Raw genomic sequence first — 21,829 nt, forward strand, 5'->3', positions numbered from 1 at the left:
GGGTGCCAGGTGATGGAGGAGCAGATGATGGAACTGTACCATCATCTTCCCTGGCAGGTTCAGCTGCCTGAACATCCTCTGCTGGGCCTTCTTGGAGATGGAGCCGATGTTCAGCTCCCACTTGAGGTCCTGGGGGCTGCATTAGAGCGTTCCAGGTTGTTCTGGCTGCCAGGTGTCTCCCACCTGTAGGCGTCTCCCAGAGATGAGTCAATGAGGGTGGTGTCATCACTGGTGACTGGAGGTGCAGCTGTTTGCTGGTGGTCGGACTGAGATGACTTCTCCAGTGCATTTAACACCATCCAGCCACTGCTGCTGAGTGAGAAGCTGCGGGTGGCCGGTGGACGCGTCCACCATCTCCTGGATCACTGACTACCTCACAGGCAGACCACAGTTTGTCAGAATGGGCCGTGTGCTGTCTGGAACGGTGGTCAGTGATGTTGGAGCCCACAGGAACTGTTCTGTCTCCCTTCCTCTTCACCCTGTACACCAGTGACTTCCAGTATAACACGGAGTCATGCCATCTGCAGAAGTACTCTGATGATTCTGCAGTGGTCGGGTGTATTAGGGATGGACGGGAGGAGGAGTACAGGACAGTGGTGAGTGACTTTGTAAAGTGGGCCGATGAGAACCACCTGCGGCTGAACGTGGCCAAGACCAGAGAGATGGTGGTGGACTTCAGGAGGAAGGCGACAGCTCCTACACCTCTGAGTGTCCTGGGAGTGGACGTGGACATGGTGGAGGAGTACAAGTACCTGGGCGTCTCCATCGACAGCCGACTGAACTGGAAGGCCAACATCAACGCTGTGTACAAGAAGGGGATGAGTCGACTCTTTGTCCTGAGAAAGCTTCGATCCTTCAACGTGTGCAGCAAGATGCTGGAGTTATTCTACCAGTCGGTGGTGGCCAGTGTACTGCACTTTGCCATTGTCTGCTGGGGAGCAGCATCGAGCCGTGACACCAGCCGTCTTAACAAACTGGTTAGGAAGGCTGGCTCCATCATCGGCTGCCAGCTGGAGCTCCTGGAACAGGTGGTGGAGAGGAGGACGTTGAAGAAACTTGTGTCCATATTGGACAACCCGGACCACCCTCTCCACCCGGACTACCCTCTCCACCACCTCCTACAGGGACAGAGGAGGACTTTCTCCAGACGTCTCCTCACGCTCCGCTGCCACAAGGACAGATACAGGAGAACATTCCTGCCGACGGCTATGAGGCTCTACAACAGTTCACCTCTTGCCAGATCACCCTAACCCTTCATTTCATTTGCTCTGCACTCATACACACACTTTGCTTTTTGCACTCTGTCTATATTTAATATTTTTGTATTTGATTTGTCAGTGTTGTTGTGTGTTGTGTATGCATGTGTGTTGTATATTTACATATATATTTTGTTTTGTATTTTACTTTATCTTACTTGTACACTTCTATATCTTTCATCCCTGTTTCTTATATTTTGTGTTTTGTTTTTTATTCTTGTGTGTTGCTGCTACTGTCTCGACAAATTTCCCCTTGGGGATTAATAAAGTATATATCTATCTATCTATCTATCTATCTATTTCTTCATTGAAGGAAGAAGAAAGAACACTGGAGGGTTTTTCTGAATGGAAAACTGTTTACTATTCTCTCGACTGGCTCCAATAGTCACATGACCTTTGTCCAATGATGGCTTCTCAGACGGCGTTGTGTAACAAACCTTCTGGCGGTTTCAGATGAACCGTAAATATCTCGACAAGACAAGTTTCTGCAAATCCGACTCGTAGGTATATCTCACTGGATAAGTGAAGCTTTCGAAAAGGTCAAGGTGTCACCGAAATCCTTAGGATTCCTCCTCTTTGCAACGTGAACATGTATACGCAATTCCATTGCAATCCATCCAATAGTTGTGGGGATATTCCAAACACAAACAAACCAGCTGAAAGACCTTTGATAGATCCACCCTCAGGAGGTCATGAATGTCTACAGAAAAGGTTCACGGCATCGTTGTTGAGATATTCCACGAAAAAACTCCAGAAATGTGAGATTAAATGGAAAAAATGAGCGGAATCGTCAAAGTTTAACCCTCCTTTTACCTTTAAGGTCAATTTGACCCCATTCAATGTTTAACGTCTCTAAAAAAATAATTGACATCATTATTTTTGCTTCATTTTTCATGAATTTTCCTAATTTATTGGGGACAACTGGAAAAACATAAAATTCACATGATGATATGTTTTCAATGTCCTGAACACAACTTGTACTCATTGGTGTTCTTCGGGGTCAATTTGACCCTCAGGCTGTTTCTCACTGTGTAAAACATATACGAACTAGAACGGGCACTCGGTAGAGCGCATACCTTCGCATATCACAAGATTGGGCATTGAATTATGAACATTTTGGCATTAGTTGCATGCCAATTGGATACAAATTGACCGCGCTATGGTGAAAAGAAGATTTGGACCTTTTCATGACCTTGACCTTTGACCCGATCGATCCCAAAATCTAATAAAATGGTCCCCGGATAATAACCAATCATCCCACCAAATTTCATGCGATTCGGTTTAATACTTTTTGAGTTATGCGAGTAACACGCATACAAATAAATACATAAATACACGGCGATCAAAACATAACCTTCCGCATTTTCAATGCGAAGGTAAATATCAACTGTTTTATTTATTTAAAGGGCTATTTAGGTAGTCAACAAACAAACATAAAGTACCTCACACTTAAACTTGGGAAACAATATTAATTCAAATAACAATCTGGAGGTTTTAATTACTGCGGTCAAATTGACCCCAAGGGTAAAAGATGTTAGTAAATGTGAAGGTAACAGGAGGGTTAACAGATCCACCCTCTGGGGATCTCGTTCCATGGCTTTCCATCGGATAGCGGTTGAGATCCGGCCGACAACGACGTGCTCGAAGCGACTGGAATTGCTCAAAAGGATAATCCTCGTGGCATTGATGAGATTCAAGCTTTACGTCTCTCCCAACGCAATTCAGCGGCGTCAATAATCACGAAGCACGCAACGAAACGCCAAAGAAAAGGGATATAAAGCGATAAATACGACGAGATTCTTCTCCTAATGGAAGTCAGCCTAAAACCACATTCACCAACAGCTCCAATAAACACCCAACAACTGTCATTAATCACCCGTCAAAGTCGATTCCAGCTCCCGTGTGTCAACACGGGATTTCTGTTGCGAGCAATTAAAGAGCGCTCCGAGGCAAAGTCATCGCCTCCGACGCCAAAGAGTCAACCGGCAAGAATGCGTCCGCGGCCCAGTGACACGTTTCTACTCAACGGAAACCCCGCCGCCAAACATCTCCGAACATGAATCGTGTGTAAACACGTCCTGAGAGCCAACGCCGGATCGCTGGCGTGAATGTCACATTTACTAACAGCCCGACTCGGACGTGATTATAATCCATCCGCTGAGAGGATGGCGCGCGGTGGGGGTACGGTTACGGAAATTACATTCGACAAGAAGGTGAGGGGGGAGGGGACAAATAAATGTTACCTATTGGTTGGTCTGCTCTCACGCTTTCACCTCCACTCTCCGGCCATATCTCTGCTGCCCCCCCTTTCTAGTCCCTGTGACAGTCCGGCCACAAAGGGATCTGAAATCGTATCTTTTTTCGGGCCGGTGGACGTCCCGCTATGGTTTCAATTGCAAAGATACAATCCTCGGAGAGCGGAGGAAAGGAGGGGTTGGGGGGGGGGGGGGGGGGAATGTTTCACTGGTATAGTCTTCGCAACTCCTCTTTTCCATCCTTATGTCATTCTCAGCGTCAACATTGTTCGGTGACATCAGCGGACCACGTTCGGAGATGTAGCTGACCAATAAGGGAAGGGGTTGGGGAGGGACGGGGGGGGAGTCATCATCCCAGCAGCGTTCATACTGCGTTTATTTTTCTTATTTTATCATCATTCACAACTCACGGTTTGGTGATTTTTGTTTTGTTTGAATCACTTTATTTTCTCTACGAGCTGATGAGGTTCAAATGAGATCCTGACGAAACCCGGCGGATCAAACCTCGGGGTTGAGGCTGTCGAGGAGGAATAAAAGACGTTCTGCTTAAAACACGTTCGGAAAAAAAGGGTCCCGAACTTTTACAAACTATACTGTCCATGTATGACTGGGTATCGTTGAAAAATGCCGGTATACCTTTTAAAATCCGTACTAAATGGCCCCACACTGCACAGGGAGTATTGAGCGATTCGTCACCGTCAGTCGTCTCCATCGTCCAGAGCCGTGTGGACGACGGCGTTGAACCGGGACAATCCCACGTTGCATTACGGCGAATAACCTCCGTGGTGACTGGCTACAAGCAAAAAAACTATCCACGTTCTAGACCAGGAGTAGAAGTTTCCATGGCACTTGGTTCTGGGGTGATTGCGGTCCATACCTTAAAGCAGGGGCGTCAAACTCACGTTCACCGTGGGCCAAAATCAGCATCATGGCCGCCCTCTTAAAGGGCCGGAAACACTTTATGAACTCCTTGAATATATTGTTAAATAACTCTCTTTGCATTTGATTAATTTTTTTTTTTTAATGTGTAGAAATATTATATATAAGAAAAAGTCTGTAATATTCCAACATACATCAATTTAATCCTAAACCTTCAAAATAAAAGCACGGGATATTTTTCATCAATTTCTTTAAGAAAAGGTGATCACGTGTCTTTGAAGCCGCCAGGGGCCACGTAAAGCGACGCGGCGGGCCTCTGTACATTGCTAATGAAAAGTACACACCAAAGGACTTTTCATAGAGGACGCCGGAGAACGAGAGCGAGGACGGGTTGCGGAGACGACTGTTGCATTGTATTACCGCCGAGCGTCCCCAACGAAACACAGCAACCGAATCGGAGGGTTCAGACCGTTTGGCAGGCGGCTTACAGTAGATCCAACAGGTATTACTACTCTGGGGGGGGGGACATCAAAGTGACTCCCTCTGGTTTTCGGTGGCGTGATCTGTTTTGGTGCCAGACGCAGAAAGAGAAGTCTCTCTGCAGAGCGAAGCAGACTGGATAAACATCGGGCTCCCGGATGATGTAATAACGAGCGTGATGACCGTCAGCCTCGGCTCGCTGTCGCCGTGGCGACCGGTGACCGAACGAGTTAATCTCCCCGGGGGAGTGAGCGGGTTCCTTGATTACAGTAAATGAGTCTGGAGCCTCGGCCGGAGATGACGACGCACAGCCGCCCGGCTGTTAAATGTCCCCGACCCCCTAATTTCCACATTATTGGTCCAACCCGTCATCAGCCAATCGCTGATGTTGATTCAGGAGATCAACCAGAGGCACGTTGGCTAAGACTCGGACACCCGGCTCCAACTATTCATTATGAATCTATAGTTTTACAGAAAAACCTTCAATTACTTTAATAATGGATCCGCCGTCACTGTGTGTGTGTTTGTGTCACTGTGTGTGTTTGTCAATGTGTGTGCGTGTCACTGTGTGTGTGTGTGTGTGTGTAGCTGTGTGTGTGTCACTGTGTGTGTTTGTCAATGTGTGTGCGTGTCACTGTGTGTGTGTGTGTGTGTGTGTGTGTGTGTCACTGTGTGTGTTTGTCAATGTGTGTGTGTGTGTGTGTCACTGTGTGTGTGTGTCACTGTGTGTGTTTGTCAATGTGTGTGTGTGTGTGTCACTGTGTGTGTGTAGCTGTGTGTGTGTGTCACTGTGTGTGTTTGTCACTGTGTGTGTGTGTCACTGTGTGTGTCACTGTGTGTGTGTGTGTAGCTGTGTGTGTTTGTCACCGCGTGTGTTTGTCACTGTGTGTCACTGTGTGTGTGTGTCACTGTGTGTGTGTGTGTGTCACTGTGTGTGTGTGTGTGTCACTGTGTGTGTGTGTGTGTGTAGCTGTGTGTGTTTGTCACCGCGTGTGTTTGTCACTGTATGTCACTGTGTGTGTGTCACTGTTTAACTTACAAGGATACGAGAGAGAGGAAGGGACCAGATCGTCACGGTGTTGCTTAATAAACACGTTTTATTTATTCTCTCTAATTGATTAATGAAGATGGAGCCAGAAAACCTTCATGCAGGGAGTGTGTGTGTGTGTTTGATTTACTCTGCATCTGTGTGTGTTTCCACACGTTAGGCCCTCTCTCTCTCTCTCTCTCAGTTCACGCTGAGCGTCAGAGCGGCAGGGTGTGCGTGTGAGAGCTGTGGAGCGTTGTCTGTGTGTTTCTCTCTATTCTTTCCTAGTTGTTTGTATTTAGTTTATGTGGTGTATTAGTTGGGTTTCACAGTAGTTTAAGTTGTTTGGTGGTTAGTTGGGTTTTTCTCTGGGTGTCTTCCCGCTGCCGGTGCCTCACCGGGCTCGGTGCGTGGCAGAAATGTTTGCACCGATTCCCCCCCCCGCTGCTCACGAGGAGACACGGGATTAAGATCTCCGGTGACTCCTCGTGCAGCGTGGAGGAATTGGCTCGGGCAGTCGGGAAGAAGGTCGGGTTCAGCAGCGTGAAGTCCGCCGGCAAGATGAACGGCTCGGTCGTGATCTTCCTGGATCAGGTGGGGAAGGTGAGCCGCGTGGTAGAGGAGGGTCTCGGTGGGAGATTTGTTTGTGCAGGTGTTTCCTCTGTATCAGCCGTCCACCAGAGTCCTCGTTTCAAACGTCCTCCGCTCATCTCCGATGAGGTTCTCAGCAGAGAGCTCTCCGCACGGAAATGGTCTCCCCGATGAGAGAGATCTCATCGGGGTTCAAGGAGAGCGAGATGAAGCACATCATGAGTCATCGTAGATCGGTTTATATGATACTCAACGACCGGAGCGCGGAGTTAAACCTGCGCTTCAGCGTCAGAGTAGATGATTTCAACTATAACGTCTACGCGTCTTCATCGGCGATGAAGTGCTTTCATTGCGGAGAGGAGGGGCACACCGCGAGGGTCTGCTCGAAGCGCGGCGACCCTGCACCAGCTGGTCCGGGCGGCTCGGGTCCGTCCGGAGCGCCGCGTCGCGCTACACCAGCGTGGGGCGCCGCTGGTGCGGCGGCTGCCGCAGCTGCGGCAGCAGGGATTGCAACCGCGGCGTCTCTGAGAGGAGACGCTGCCGGAGCGCCGGCAGGCGCTGCGGCTGCGGGGCCGCCGATTCCAGCGGAGAGCGCGGCGGCCACTGCTGCTGTATCTGACACACATGTGGTGAGTATGAATGAGGAGTGAGTGATGGTGGTGATGGTGGCGATGGGGGTAAGGGTGGCGAGGGGGAAGAGGGTGGGAGGCTGGACAGGGCAGTGAGAAGCAGGCTGTGGGTGGAGTCGGAGCGAGAGAAAAAGAAAAGCGGACCAAGAAAATGGAGGGATGTGGGGATCTGCCAAGAGCAGTGGGGTAGAGGCTGTGGGTGAGGTGGGAAGTGGGGAGGAGGAAGGAAAACAAGAAAAAGAAGGGGAAAAAACACACACAAAAAGATTAAAAAAACAACAAAAAATATTGGTGATGGTGGTGATGGTGGCACGGGCTTAGAGGTGGAAGTGGGGAGTGGGGTGGAGAATAAAGAGGAAAGTGGGAAAGAGGAGGAAAAGGGAAATAAAGACGAGGACAAGGGTGGTGAGAAGCCCATAGAGGGGGTAGGGCAGGTGGGTGGAGGCGAAGAGGTGGAGGAGGACGGTGCAGAGGAAGAGGGGGCGGAGCAGGTAGAGATGGATGAGGAGGAAGCAGGGGGGCAGAAAGGGGCCCCAAAAAGAAAGAAGAGCGGCCAGAGTGGCGGCAGCGACGCCAAGGCCAGCAGGGTGGAGGAGAGGAGGAGGAGTCAAGGGGCGGGGCCGGTGGAGGACAGCAGTGATGAGGAGGGGGCAGACGACAGCGACTCTCCTCTAATTTTAACAAGTAGTCAAGCTCAAAAACTTCATACAGTGGATGAAATAAGCCAGTTTTTACACAGAACAAAAACAAAAGGAAAGTGGAGGTCAGGATCACTTCCTGACCTCGTGACCTTTGTACAGTCTTGCCGATATTATATGAAAAGAAAAGTTTGAAAAGCAAAAGTTTTAGGATTAAAAAGATTTTACTCAAAGTAAAGGAGTGCATCCAGCAGGGGGAGGTGGAGAGCTCCAATGTGGGTTTTATTTGATTTGTTGATTTTAAGTTTTATTTGTTTTTTAAACTCTTTTCTTTTAATGAACACATTCAGAGTCGGAGTTTTAAACGTAAATGGAGCGAGGACAGTAAGAAGAGAACATCTATTTATGAATTTAACAAGATGAAAGCCAACGATGTTCTCTTCTTACAAGAGACGCACAGCGACAGCACCAACGAGGCGGACTGGAGGAGGGAGTGGGGGGGGGAAGTCCTCCTGAGCCACAACACCAACCTCAGCGGAGGAGTGGCCTTCCTCTTCTCCAGGGCCTTCAGCCCGCGGTCACTGGAGGTCAAACACATCGTGGAGGGGAGGCTGTTCTTTGTGAAAGCACGGTTCGACCTTTTAATGTTGTTTTAATTAATGTCTATGCTCCAACAACCGGGCAGAGAGGAAGCTGTTATCATCCAAAATTAATGATGTTTTAAATGACTGTGCCTCGGAGGATTTTTTATTCTTGGGGGGGGATTTTAACTGCACAGAGGATGATTTTAAAGACAGAAATCACACAGAGCCACATCCAGCTTCACAGCAGGTGCTGAGGAGGCTGGTCCATTCTCATGGCCTGGTGGACGTGTGGAGAAGGATGCATCCGGACTGCCGACAGTACACATGGTCCCACGTTAGGGAGGGAAGGATCTCCTCAGCCAGGTTAGACCGTATTTATGTTTTTAAGCACCATTTTAGTATTTTTAAAATGTGCAGCATTGTTCCGGCTGGTTTTACTGATCACTCTTTGGTTTTATGTCATGTTTTATTAGGAACTTTTTACCCAGGAGCGCATATTGGCATTTTAATACAGTTTTAACTTTCGATAGGAGTTTTAGAGAGGTGTTGTTTTATTTTTGGGGCATTTTTAGGCTGAGGAAGAGTGATTTTAATAATCTTAGGCAGTGGTGGGACCGTGGTAAGGTAGAAATTAAGCTCCTTTGTCAGCAGCACACTTTCAACGTCACTAGAGACGTCACCAGATCTATGAAGGACCTGGAGACTGAGATAGTGGACCTAGAAAGTTTGAGCGAGTCCACAGGAGATCGAGGACATATTGAAGTCCTCAGTAAAAAGCGGCTCTCGCCGACCTGTTCGAGTTAGAGTACAAGGCGCACTGGTCAGGTCCCGATTCCAGACCATCGCGGAGATGGACACTCCTCTAGCTTCTTCTTCGGCCTGGAGAAGAGGAGGGCAGGGCGAGTGATCCACTCACTGCTGACGGACGAGGGCAGCCGGTTGTGGAGCCAAGCCAGATTCGGAAGCGGCGGTGGGGTTTTACCTCCCTTTATGCCACTGAGTATAGGGAGGAGGAGAGTCGGCGGAGGGGCTCTGTGGGAGCTGCCTCAGGTCTCCGAGGAGACTAATGAGGAGCTCGACAGACCCATAACCCCCAAGAGCTGAAAGCTGCCCTGCAGGAATGCAGGAGGCGCGCCCGGATCGACGGCCTCCCGCTGAGTTTTACAAGAAATACTGGGATGTCCTCGGAAGGACATCCTAGACGTCATCAACGAGAGACTGGCCTCTGGTTCCATGCCGATGTCCTGCCGGAGGGCAGTGCTGACGCTACTGCCAAAAAGGAAACCCGCAGGATATCGGTAACTGGCGCCTGTGTCTCTGCTGTGTGTGGATTACAAGCTTCTGTCCAGGGTCCTGGCCTCCAGGCTGAGGGGAGCTATGGAGCAGGTCCTCCATCGGGACCAGACCTACTGTGTGCCCGGCAGGTCCATGGTGGATAACGTCCACCTCATTCGGGATGTTTTGGAGGTCTCCAGCTCGTTGGGTATGGATACTGGTCTGATTTCTCTAGATCAGGAAAAGGCTTTTGACCGCGTTGAACACGGTTTCCTCTGGAAAGTTCTGGGGAAGTTTGGGTTCAGCGCTGGTTTCATAGCTAAGATCAAGGTGTTGTACAGTAATGTTGAGAGTGTGCTGAAGATAAACGGCAGGCTGTGTGCTCCTTTTAGAGTGAGTAGAGGGTCCGCAGGGCTGTGCTCTGTCCGGGATGCTCTACGCACTCTCCCTCGAGCCCCTCCTCATTAAAATACGCTCTAGCCTGCATGGTTTGGTTTGACCTTGTTTTAATGGAAGAATGATTTTATCGGCGTATGCCGACGACGTCGTTGTTTTTATTAAGAGCCAAAAAGATGTAAACCTTTTAAATCAAATAGTACATGATTTTAGCACGGCATCATCAGCGAGGGTGAACTGGAAGAAAAGCGAAGTCCTCGCTGTGGGGGAGTGGCGTGGCGGCCTCCCGGTTCTTCCACAAAAACTCATATGGAAGACGGACGGTTTTAAATATTTAGGAATATACCTGGGGAAACCGAGCATGGTCCAGAAGAACTGGGAGGGCGTCACAGAGAAGATAGAGGGGAAACTTTCCAAGTGGAAGTGGCTGCTCCCCCAGATGTCTTTTAAAGGTAGAGTACTGGTTTTAAACAATCTTATTGCATCCCAACTGTGGCACAGGTTGACCTGTTTAGACCCTCCCTCGGGCTTCTTAGCCAACATACAAAAGAAGATGGTAGATTTCTTTTGGGAGGGTCTACACTGGGTGCCACAGGGGGTGCTGTTTTTAGCCAGAGAGGAGGGGGGACAGGGCCTTGTCCACCTGGCCAGCCGGACGGCCACTTTTAGATTACAGTTTGTTCAGAAGTTTTAACGAGTCCGGGTTTTTAGTGTGGCGAGACGTGTCCAGCTGCATCCTCAGACGTGCTGACAACCTAGGGCTGGATACTGCTCTGTTTTTAATAGACCCCAGCTTTTTAAACTAAGTGGGCTGCCTCCTTTTATCAGGGTGTTTTTAAGTCGTGGGCCCTTTTAAGCACGAAGGTGCCCACAGTCTGACTCTCTGTTCTGGTTGTTGAGAGAACCATTAATTCACGGGCAAAACTAGACATTAGCAGCAGCGCCACCCTGGACTAACGGGGCGCTGCTGCAACAAAGACCCTTTCTCTGCAGCAGTTGGTGGATGCAGTGGGGCCGACGCTGAGCGACCCCGGCCCTGGGCTCCTGCTGGGGCTGCATTCCGACCGGGTGGCGAGGAGGCTCCTGGAGCTGTGGAGGCAGAGGCTGACCGGGTTGGAGAGGAGCCTCCTCAACGACTACAGCCAGCAGAGAGCAGAGCCGGACCCTGCAGACCCCTTCCCAAACATCTCCCTCAGCCCGGGGCTAGGGGACTCACCGCCCCTGCTAAGAACGAGCCACCCAGAAAACTGCACACTGAACAAAGCAGACAAGAAGACTTTGTATTTTAACCTCGTGAAGAGCATCAACAGGTCCAGACTGTGCAACAGACCGCCCACTGTGTGGTCAGAGAGACTTGGGCATGGAGGCCCTGGCCCGCAGTGGGGGTCCTATACAAGCCTCCCTAAAGAAAAGGACCGCTGACCTCCAGTGGCGGATTTTACACGGTGCTGTCGCGTCCAACGCTTTTATTTCGTAATCAATCCCGCTGTCCTGAGCCAGTGCCCTTCTGTGACCTCCGGGAGACTATTTACCATGTTTTTAACGAGTGTAAGAGACTTTTGAGTTTTTCGCTCTTTTAACAGTGGTTTTAGTCTTTTAATGTGGTTTTACAGAGAAGGTTTTATCATGGAGCTGCCTACAAAAAACAGAAAAGGAAAAGTGGCAGCTCCTAAATTTTTATCCGTGAAGCAAAATGGCAATTTATTTAACTAGGAAGTCCCGGTGGAAAACAGAGAGGGCAGGAGGCCGGGCAGTGTGGCTCTGTAACATCAGAGCCAGACTCTGGCTGGAGTTCAGGTTTTACAAACACATTGAGACCTGGATGCTTTTAAACAACGCTGGTGTTTTAAAGATATTGTTTGTTCTGTGGTAGAGGAGGAGCTGGAGTTTGCACCACTTTTTATTCGGTAAAACATGTTTTCTTTTTTAATGTTTTTAATGTTTTGTTTGTTTGCTTTTATTTTAAATAACCTGATTTTTAAAACACTTTATTTGTAGAGAAACGTTGTGATGGAAAAATGTAAATAAAGTGTTTTTCAAAAATCAAAAAATCTCTCCCTCTCTCTCTCCTCTCTCTCTCTCTCCCTCTCTCTCTCCCTCTCTCTCTCTCTCTCTCTCTCTCTCTCTCTCTCCCTCTCTCTCTCCTCTCTCTCCTCTCTCTCTCTCTCCTCTCTCTCTCTCTCTCTCTCTCTCTCTCTCTCTCTCTCTCTCTCTCTCTCTCTCTCTCCCTCTCTCTCTCTCTCCCTCTCTCTCTCCATCTCTCTCTCTCTCTCTCTCTCTCTCTCTCTAATCTGAGTGTATTAATCTGTTGTTTGAACTCCTTAATCACATCTGCTCTCTTCACCCTCACAAAGCGCTGCTATATATACACTTTCTCTCCTTTCTGTTCTCCCCATCTTTCCTCCATTGATTCGTGGTCGCACGCGTTTCACACACACACACACGGCTCAGTAAATCCATCTTCTCGTGGAAACTCTTTAAACGGTGTGCTGGTGATGACTGATCGGTTGTTACGGGTCGCCACATGTTCAAACGCCATGGTTTGAGGAACTGAAGGAAAAACAACCGTTTCCATGACAACGATAATGTAACGGTTATTCAAAACAACTTTAAAAGGTCTCCGAGCCAATAAACGATGAAAGCGGTCCGTGAGACACCAACAAATCAACGCCGTCAAACGGTTCCACCCCATGTGTCAGCCATGGGGGGGGGGGGGGGGGACCAGGAGGCTTACCTGCTGTGTGTCACTGTCTCCCGTCCGACAGGAGCGCGGCATCGGGAGGAGACGAGGACGAGAGTCGTTTGCGTCATCTGGGAAAATGTGCAGATTAATACAACAGCTTGGTGCTCCCCTCCCCTCCTCATCCTCCTCCCCTCCTCCCCTCCTCCTCCTCATCCTCCTCCTCATCCTTCTCCTCCTCCTCCCCCCCTCCTCCTCCTCTCCTCCTCTCCCCCTCCTCCACCTCCCCTCCTCCAGCCTCTCCTCCCCTCTTCCCCCCTCCCATCCTCTCTTTGGCAATTTTATTTTTGTTATTTGGACTATTATTTATTTGTTTTTAAATGAGTGTCTTCCTGTTGTTTGAGGAATAGTGAAATAAAGGACTCTTTAAAACAAAACCTCCCCTCCTCTCCTCCCATCATCTCCTCTCCTCTCCCTCCTCCTTTCTCTCCACTCCACTCCCATCCTCTCCTCTCTCATCCCCTCCTCTCTCCTCTCCTCTCCCCATCCCCATCTCTCTTTCTCCCTCTCCATAATAGCTCTATTATCATGTTGTACCTTTTTTAATTGTCTGTTGCATCTGTCCATCCTGGAGAGGGATCCTCCTCTGTTGCTCTCCTGAAGGTTTCTTCCCTTTTTTTCCCCCTGAAGGGTTATTTGGGAGTTTTTCCTGGTCCGATGTGAGGTTTTGGGGCAGGGATGTCTATGTGTACAGATTGTAAAGCACTCCGAGACAAATTTGTAATTTGTGAAATTGGGCTATACAAATAAACTGAATTGAATTGAATTGAATAGTTGGCGTTAATGAGTGTGTGTGTGTGTGTGTGTGTGGGGGGGGTGGGGTCATGACGGTTACCCTCCCTACCACCAGAGGGCGCTATGACTCTGTGGCCCCCCTGCAGGTGGAGCTGCTACACACTGTACGCATGAGGGCCTCGTGGCTCCTCCCACTTCCATCAAGATACACATTACTAGACATAAGGAGGAAGCTGAGGGGAGTTGTCAGGGTTGAGACCCGGGAGAGGAATGCCCCGGGTCCACCACGTGGGCTTTATGGGGGGGGGGGGGAGAGGGGAGGGGGGGGGCTTGATTTACGAGCGTGTGGCGTCTCGACTATCCGATACCGAGTTGCGCAACGACAGTCGAGGCCGTTTGGAATCCAAACTTAACTCTCTCCGGCTAGAGTGACGCATTCTTCTCTCTGGCCCGTTGGGCTCCATGAGTCCACCGGGCCCTCTATGAGTCCACCGGGCCCTCCATGAGTCCACCGGGCCCTCCTGAGTCCACCGGGCCCTCTATGAGTCCACCGGGCCCTCTATGAGTCCACCGGGCCCTCCTGAATCCACCGGGCCCTCCTGAGTCCACCGGGCCCTCTATGAGTCCACCGGGCCCTCCTGAATCCACCGGGCCCTCTATGAGTCCACCGGGCCCTCCTGAGTCCACCGGGCCCTCCATGAGTCCACCGAGCCCTCCTGAGTCCACCGGGCCCTCCTGAATCCACCGGGCCCTCCATGAGTCCACCGGGCCCTCCTGAATCCACCAGGCCCTCCTGAGTCCACCGGGCCCTCCATGAGTCCACCGGGCCCTCCTGAGTCCACCGGGCCCTCCTGAATCCACCGGGCCCTCCTGAGTCCACCGGGCCCTCCTGAATCCACCGGGCCCTCTATGAGTCCACCGGGTCCTCCATGAGTCCACCGGGCCCTCCTGAATCCACCGGGCCCTCTATGAGTCCACCGGGCCCTCCTGAGTCCACCGGGCCCTCTATGAGTCCACCGGGTCCTCCATGAGTCCACCGGGCCCTCCTGAATCCACCGGGCCCTCTATGAGTCCACCGGGCCCTCCTGAGTCCACCGGGCCCTCTATGAGTCCACCGGGCCCTCCTGAGTCCACGGGCCTCCTGAATCCACGGGCCTCTATGAGTCCACCGGGCCTCCTGAGTCCACCGGGCCTCTATGAGTCCACGGGCCCTCCTGAGTCCACCGGGCCCCTCTATGAGTCCACCGGGCCCTCCTGAGTCCACCGGGCCCTCCTGAGTCCACCGGGCCCTCCATGAGTCCACCGGTCCCTCCCAGCGACCAGGGACTCGTTTCTACTGTCGCCGCCTCTTCGTCTCCAGATGTTCGGAGCCGGGATCTTCGTCTTCCTCTCGAGGGAGTCATCCTCCCCTCTTGATCTCTACGCCATGTATGTGTGAGTGTGTGTGTGTGTGTGTGTGTGTGTGAGAGGGTGTGTGTGTGTGTGTGTTTATGTGTGTGAGAGGGTGTGTGTGTGTGTTTATGTGTGTGAGAGGGTGTGTGTGTGTCTATGTGTGAGTGTGTGTGTGTGTGAGAGTGTGTGTGAGTGGCTGTGTGTGTGTGTGTGAGAGGGTGTGTGTGTGTCTATGTGTGAGTCTGTGTGTGTGTGTGTGAGTGCGTATGTGTGTGAGTGGCTGTGTGTGTGTGTGTGTGTGGGTGTGTGTGAGTGAGTGTGTGTGTGTGTGTGAGTGTGTGTGTGAGTGCGTATGTGTGTGAGTGGCTGTGTGTGTGTGTGTTTATGTGTGTGAGAGGGTGTGTGTGTGTCTAAGTGTGAGTCTGTGTGTGTGTGTGTGTGTGTGAGTGTGTATATGTGTGAGTGCGTATGTGTGTGAGTGGCTGTGTGTGTGTTTATGTGTGTGAGAGGGTGTGTGTGTGTCTATGTGTGAGTCTGTGTGTGTGTGTGTGTGTGTGTGAGTGTGTATATGTGTGAGTGCGTATGTGTGTGAGTGGTTGTGTGTGTGTGTTTATGTGTGTGAGAGGGTGTGTGTGTCTATGTGTGAGTCTGTGTGTGTGTGTGTGTGAGTGAGTGTGTATATGTGTGAGTGCGTATGTGTGTGAGTGGCTGTGTGTGTGTGTGTGAGAGGGTGTGTGTGTGTGTGTGTGAGAGTGTGTGTGTGTGTGTGAGTGTGTATATGTGTGAGTGCGTATGTGTGAGTGGTTGTGTGTGTTTATGTGTGTGAGGGTGTGTGTGTCTATGTGTGAGTCTGTGTGTGTGTGTGTGAGTGTGTATATGTGTGAGTGCGTATGTGTGTGAGTGGTTGTGTGTGTGTTTATGTGTGTGAGAGGGTGTGTGTGTGTCTATGTGTGAGTCTGTGTGTGTGTGTGTGAGTGTGTGTGTATATGTGTGAGTGCGTATGTGTGTGAGTGGTTGTGTGTGTGTTTATGTGTGTGAGAGGGTGTGTGTGTGTCGATGTGTGAGTCTGTGTGTGTGTGTGTGGTTCAGGTCTCATGGTCTTCCCGACTCCCTCAGGTCTCTCTGGTGTTTACGCTCCTTCGTCGTCTTCGTTGTGTAACGTCATCGTGATAAATAAAATAATAAAACTACGCGTTACTCCAAACCTGGTTTTTAACGCATTTACCACAATTCCTGACATTCCTAACTCTCTACATGAACTGTTTAGCACTAATAAGCAGTGTTTATACACTTTATAGCAGTGTATTACTGTATGTGTCTCCATGTTATGTTATTGCAGCTGCATTTGATTACACTGTCGTTCATACAGCAACGATCCGTCTGCTCGCCACCACATGACTGCGCTCAGCCACGACTGGAGAGTAAAACGTCTGGTTCATTTCATCACATTTAAATGTCAGCCTCGAAGAACATTAAGACGTACATCTGTAATATAAAACCTCGACTTGTACTTATTTATATACGCAGCTGGACTTCTGATGGGGTCTGAACGCCATTTTTCTTTTTTTATATATACTTTATTGATTATAATGCACACTATAATACGGGTAAATGAAATCAAGCATTCTGATTGGTTGAGAGTGAGTCACGAGGTGTACTTTATTTAAGCAATAAAGTACGAGAGGCAGTACTTTGTCGTCAATAATGTCCGCTTCAAGCTAACAGCACCCTTGAAGTGGACACGATGCGAATGAAATACTGGGGGGGGGGGGGGGGGGTTCTATGGCACTGTGCGCAATGCAAAGTGTGACCACTAGGGGTCAGCAGTTACAATGCAGAAGGTGACCACTAGGGGTCAGCAGTTACAATGCAGAAGGTGACCACTAGGGGTCAGCAGTTACAATGCAAAGTGTGACCACTAGGGGTCAGCAGTTACAATGCAGAAGGTGACCACTAGGGGTCAGCAGTTACAATGCAGAAGGTGACCACTAGGGGTCAGCAGTTACAATACAAAGTGTGACCACTAGGGGTCAGCAGTTACAATGCAAAGTGTGACCACTAGGGGTCAGCAGTTACAATGCAGAAAGTGACCACTAGGGTCAAAGACACGACAAAACAAAGTTCGGTAAAGTTGAGTTACCTTCCCGTTGCTATGACAACAGACAAACAGCCGGGGACTATTTTCTCTCGGCTACTGAAATGCGATACACAACGTTTGGTGGCGACACCTATTTTGTGCTGAAAGGCAGCTCACTGTTTACTTACTATTTATAATGTCGCTCGCAACCGTATTATACAAGCAATAAGGTACTGGAGGCAGCGCTGTATCGTCAATAATGTCCTGCTCAACAACAGCCTGAAGCAGACATTATTGACGATACAGTACTGACCCGAGCGAGTACCTTATTGCTTAAATATGGCATCCAAGAAAATACAGAAAAAAACAAAAGTAAAGAAATAAATAAAAGATACAAATTACAATAATATCAGAGGCAAAACTAAATAGATTATTATTATTATCATTATAATAATGATTAATAACTGAACGCCATTCCTAACAGATACACCTTAATTAAAGTCTGAATCCTCGATCAGTGATGGATCAATAATCCCTGAGCAGACGTTTCTCTGATAAAAATTCATGAGAACATTTGGTTTATGATCTCGTTCGTCGAGCTTCTTGAGTTTTTATTTATTTTTAAACTGCTTTAAGAGACTAAACAGGGGGTTCAAAGTAACATGTTGCCATTCACTGCATCACACACACACACACAAACACACACACACAAACACACACACACTGTAACACGCACACTTACTCACATACACACACACACACACACTGTAACGCGCACACTTACTCACGTACACACACAGATAAGCACACACATGCACACACACACACACACACACACACACACACTGTAACACGCACACATACTCACATACACACACACACACACACACACACTGTAACGCGCACACTTACTCACGTACACACACAGATAAGCACACACATGCACACACACACTGTAACACACACATACTCAAACTCACACATTCACACACACATTCACACACACACACACACACAGGAGCGACAGATGGGACGGGGGGCGGGGCCTCCATTGTGCGCGTGGAGGTGCGCGGTAAGGCGATCCTCCGCTAATTGTCCGCGGCGGGTCGAGCTCAAAGTAACCGAAGCCGGCGGGACGGCGAGCAACAGTTTGTATCCCTCTGGCACCGGAAGCGACAACACACGGGTTACCGTGTGTGTGTGTGTGTGTGTGTGTGTGTGTGTGTGTGTGTGTGTGTGTGTGTGTGTGTGTGTTTGTATGTATCTGTGTGTGAGCGGCATGTGTGTGTGTGTGTATGTATCTGTGTGATTATGTATCTGTGTGAGTGTGTGTGTCTGTGTGTGTGTCTATGTATGTGAGTGAGTGTGTGTGTGTGTCTATGTATCTATGAGTGTGTGTGTGTGGGGGGAGGGGCGGAGGCAGCGGATTGCGTTGCTGAGGAGGAAGACGTAACCGTAAATAGATCATTCACTTTTTAGGCTGTACGTCTCATCCCCGGTGTGTGTGTGTGTGTGTGTGTGTGTGTGCGTGCGGGGGGGGGGGGGGACAAGTGCATGAAAGTGTATAGCTGCCGTATAGGTGGATGGAGGGCTGTAAGGAGACACTGACTGAGGGTGTGTGTGTGTGTGGGGGCAGATAAAGAAGCGAGGACGAGTGATGGACAGGTGATCTGCAGGAGGGAAGAGGAGAGGGGGGGGGGATGTAAACAAGACGAGGAGCAGAGTGTGTGTGCAGCCCACAGGATACTTCAGACCTGGAACAGGAGGAGAGGGGGGGGGCAGACTGCCAGGTAGCGCAGCGCCAGTCTGCGTTCTGCACCCACTGGAACCTGTTTCTCATTAGGCATTAAACAGAGGTACCGAACTGGAGCCTTATAACAGGGGGGGGGGGGGGGCGGACCCGATGCTCTCACGGTCCCGCGCTCCCTCCCGGTCCGTTCTCCCCACAAAAGGTGAACATTCCTCACGCTAATTTCACAGTTCCACGCAGCAGAGGCTTGTGTGTGCATGTGTTGTTTGTTTGTCGGCGCTCAGAAAACTCGTCCGTGCGCATACTTCAGCCTGCGTGCTCACGTGCGTGAGGTCTGGCTCCAGGAGCGTATCCTGCATCCTCTCTGACCTTTATGTGAGCCGTGAAATTAAAATATCAGGCTTGGGTGGCTTTCCCTGAGAAATCCTCCACATGTGCTATATAATTATTTAGCAGATTTATATATAAATATATAAAAAATAAATATAAATATATTAAAATAAATATATATATAAACAAATATATATGTATATATATAAATATATATGTATTTAATATATATATATATGTATACAAATATAAATATATATATACATAAATATATAGATAAATAAAGAAAAACTAAATGTATATAAATAAATACTTTATATATAAATATAGATACATATATATAAAACTGAATATATATATATATATATTGTTTATTTATATATAAAGGAAGACAGACAGACAGACAGACATGACAGACCATCAGGGTGCGGCCCCCCTGTGAATGACCTCACCTTTGACCCCTTTACCTCTTTACCACCGTGGCTGCCGACCGGGGCATTTCCAGGAGCCTTCGGCTAATTGGGTCGGATAGGGGCATTGCGCCTGAAATTGCAAACACATGTATAGCTCTACCTCAGTGTGTGTGCGTGTGTGTGTGTGTGTGTGTGTGTGTGTGTGTGGTAATAATAGCGAAGATGTTGGTGCAGCTCTTGGTGAGGTTTGCATTTAGGGGAAAGGAGGAGGAGGAGGAGGAGGAGGAAGGAGTGATGAAGGGGACGATGAAAAGGTTCGAAAGTGTAAAACAAATTAGCGCTAGAGAATGAAAGTGTGTGAAGATGAAGGAGAGGAGACGAGGAAGAAGGCCGAGGAGATGAGGAAGAAGGCCGAGGAGATGAAGAAGATGGCCGAGGAGATGAGGAAGAAGGCCGAAGATCCGTCGCGGAATGCCCGACGTCTGACAGCTCGTCTCAGCCATTTCAGGTAATTTGCCGTAATAACCTTCCAATTACGCTCAGGCCCGAGGAGGAGGTCCCGGAGCAGCCAGTTGATGTGCGACGTGAAGGAAAAGTGAAGCGCCATCTGGAAACGAGAGTCGGTTGAAGATGTCAGGATTCAAATGTTAAAAAAAGAAGGAAGAAAGGTGGGATGGCGAGCAGAAGAAAGTGATTTTGAGGCTCTGCAGGCTCCTCGTGCTCGAGGGAGCCGCTCCGTTTTATTCTCGTTGGGGCTTTAATAACCCGAAAATCAGTTTGGGTCTGAAACACAATCCCCCCCCCCCCCTCCCCCGCAAACACACACACACACACAGAAAGTATTGTGATTTTATGGCTTTTTGGGTTGATGAAATCTTTTAATGTGACGTGTGACAGACAGCAGGAAGGAAAACTGTTCACCAAGGATTAATTTAATCTGAGATTAAAGTTTAAAATGAGTAAATCCAGATTTCTTTTTTTTATCCGCTGCACAATTTGAAGCCAATCTCTCTTTTTCGGTAATGATGATGAAAGATAAATAAACACGCTGTGGGGTAACCGTCCTGAAGAGGGGGAACAGGGAGTTTCATTGTTCTGTCAGTTAGCGGAGCTCCTCATTAAGACTCTGATTCCTGCTCCTGGGGCCCAATAAATGGAGCAATCATCGTAAACCTCGTCCCTCGGGTTTAACCCTTGTGTTGCCTTAGGGTCATTTTGACCCGAATCAATATTACACCCTCCCCCCGTTTTAGGATTAATTTGACCCCATTCAATGTTTAATGTCGGTGTTCTTTCGGTAGTCAACAAACAAACGTAAAGTGCCTCACACTTAAACTTGGAAAACAATATTAATTCTAATAATTTTCTGGAGGTTTTAATTGCTGGCGTCAAATTGAACCCAAAGGGTAAAATATGTTAGTAAATATAAAGGTAACAGGAGGGTGAAACATTGAATCGGGTCAAAATGACCCAAAGGCGGGGGGAGGGTGTAATATTGATTCGGGTCAAAATGACCCTAAGGCAACACAAGGGTTAAACAAAAAGTGAAACTTCCTTAAGCGTCGAGTTTAAAGTCAAACACGGTTTAGTTTGAAGCTTTTGGTTCGACGCGAGGCTGCAGTTTAAAGTTTTTAAGTTTAAAGTTTAAAAGTTTAAAAGTGCAAGTTGAACCAGGTTTAAAAAAACAAATCTCCTGATTGTGAAATGTGTGTGTGTGTGTGTGTGTGTGTGTGTGTGTGTGTGTGTGTGTGTGTGTAAAAGTGAGAGCGAGAGAACCCTCTTCAATCGTCATCTTTGTTTGACCTCCACTCCTGTCTACACTCGGCTAACAACAACTTTCTCTCTCTCTCTCCCCCTCTCTCTCTCTCTCTCTCTCTCTCTCCCGGAGGCAGAAATATTTAAGTGCGTGCAGGGCGAGTTCAGACAAAGACGAGCAGAGAGATCTAGAGAAGGGAGGGAGGCTTTTGCGGGGATTTTCGGGTGACTGACACTAAATGCAAAGAGGGAGGAACGCCCGCGAGGGAGACACCAGGAGTGTGTGTGTGTGTGTGTGTGTGTGTGTTAATGGTGGTAGATTCCTTCCAGAAATCTAAATAGGTGATGTGGTACAGTGAAGATACACCTCCAAGACAGACAGTGTGTGTGTGTGTGTGTGTGTGTGTGTGAGTGTGTGAGTGTGTGTGTGTGTGTGTCAGATGTCTCCAGTGAAGACTGCACTTCTCTGTACAGGAGTGACCCGCTTTAGCGGCTTTGAGTCTGTAAAAACCTCTTTTCACGACCCCCCCCCCCCCCCCATCTCTGTGTCTCCTCTCCCGGTTCCCTATCTCTCTCTCCCATCCCCAAAAAAACCCTCTTTCATGAGCATGTCTCTCAGGGGCAGGG

The 21,829-nt window shown here is 49.0% G+C and overlaps 1 pseudogene; it reads right to left on the reverse strand.

The window, feature by feature from the left end:
• Nucleotides 1-21,829, reverse strand: part of LOC130188468 (excitatory amino acid transporter 2-like) — a 49,331-nt pseudogene that overhangs the window by 20,683 nt on the left and 6,819 nt on the right.

Source organism: Pseudoliparis swirei, chromosome 23 (genome assembly GCF_029220125.1).
Source record: "Pseudoliparis swirei isolate HS2019 ecotype Mariana Trench chromosome 23, NWPU_hadal_v1, whole genome shotgun sequence".
NCBI lineage: Eukaryota > Metazoa > Chordata > Actinopteri > Perciformes > Liparidae > Pseudoliparis > Pseudoliparis swirei.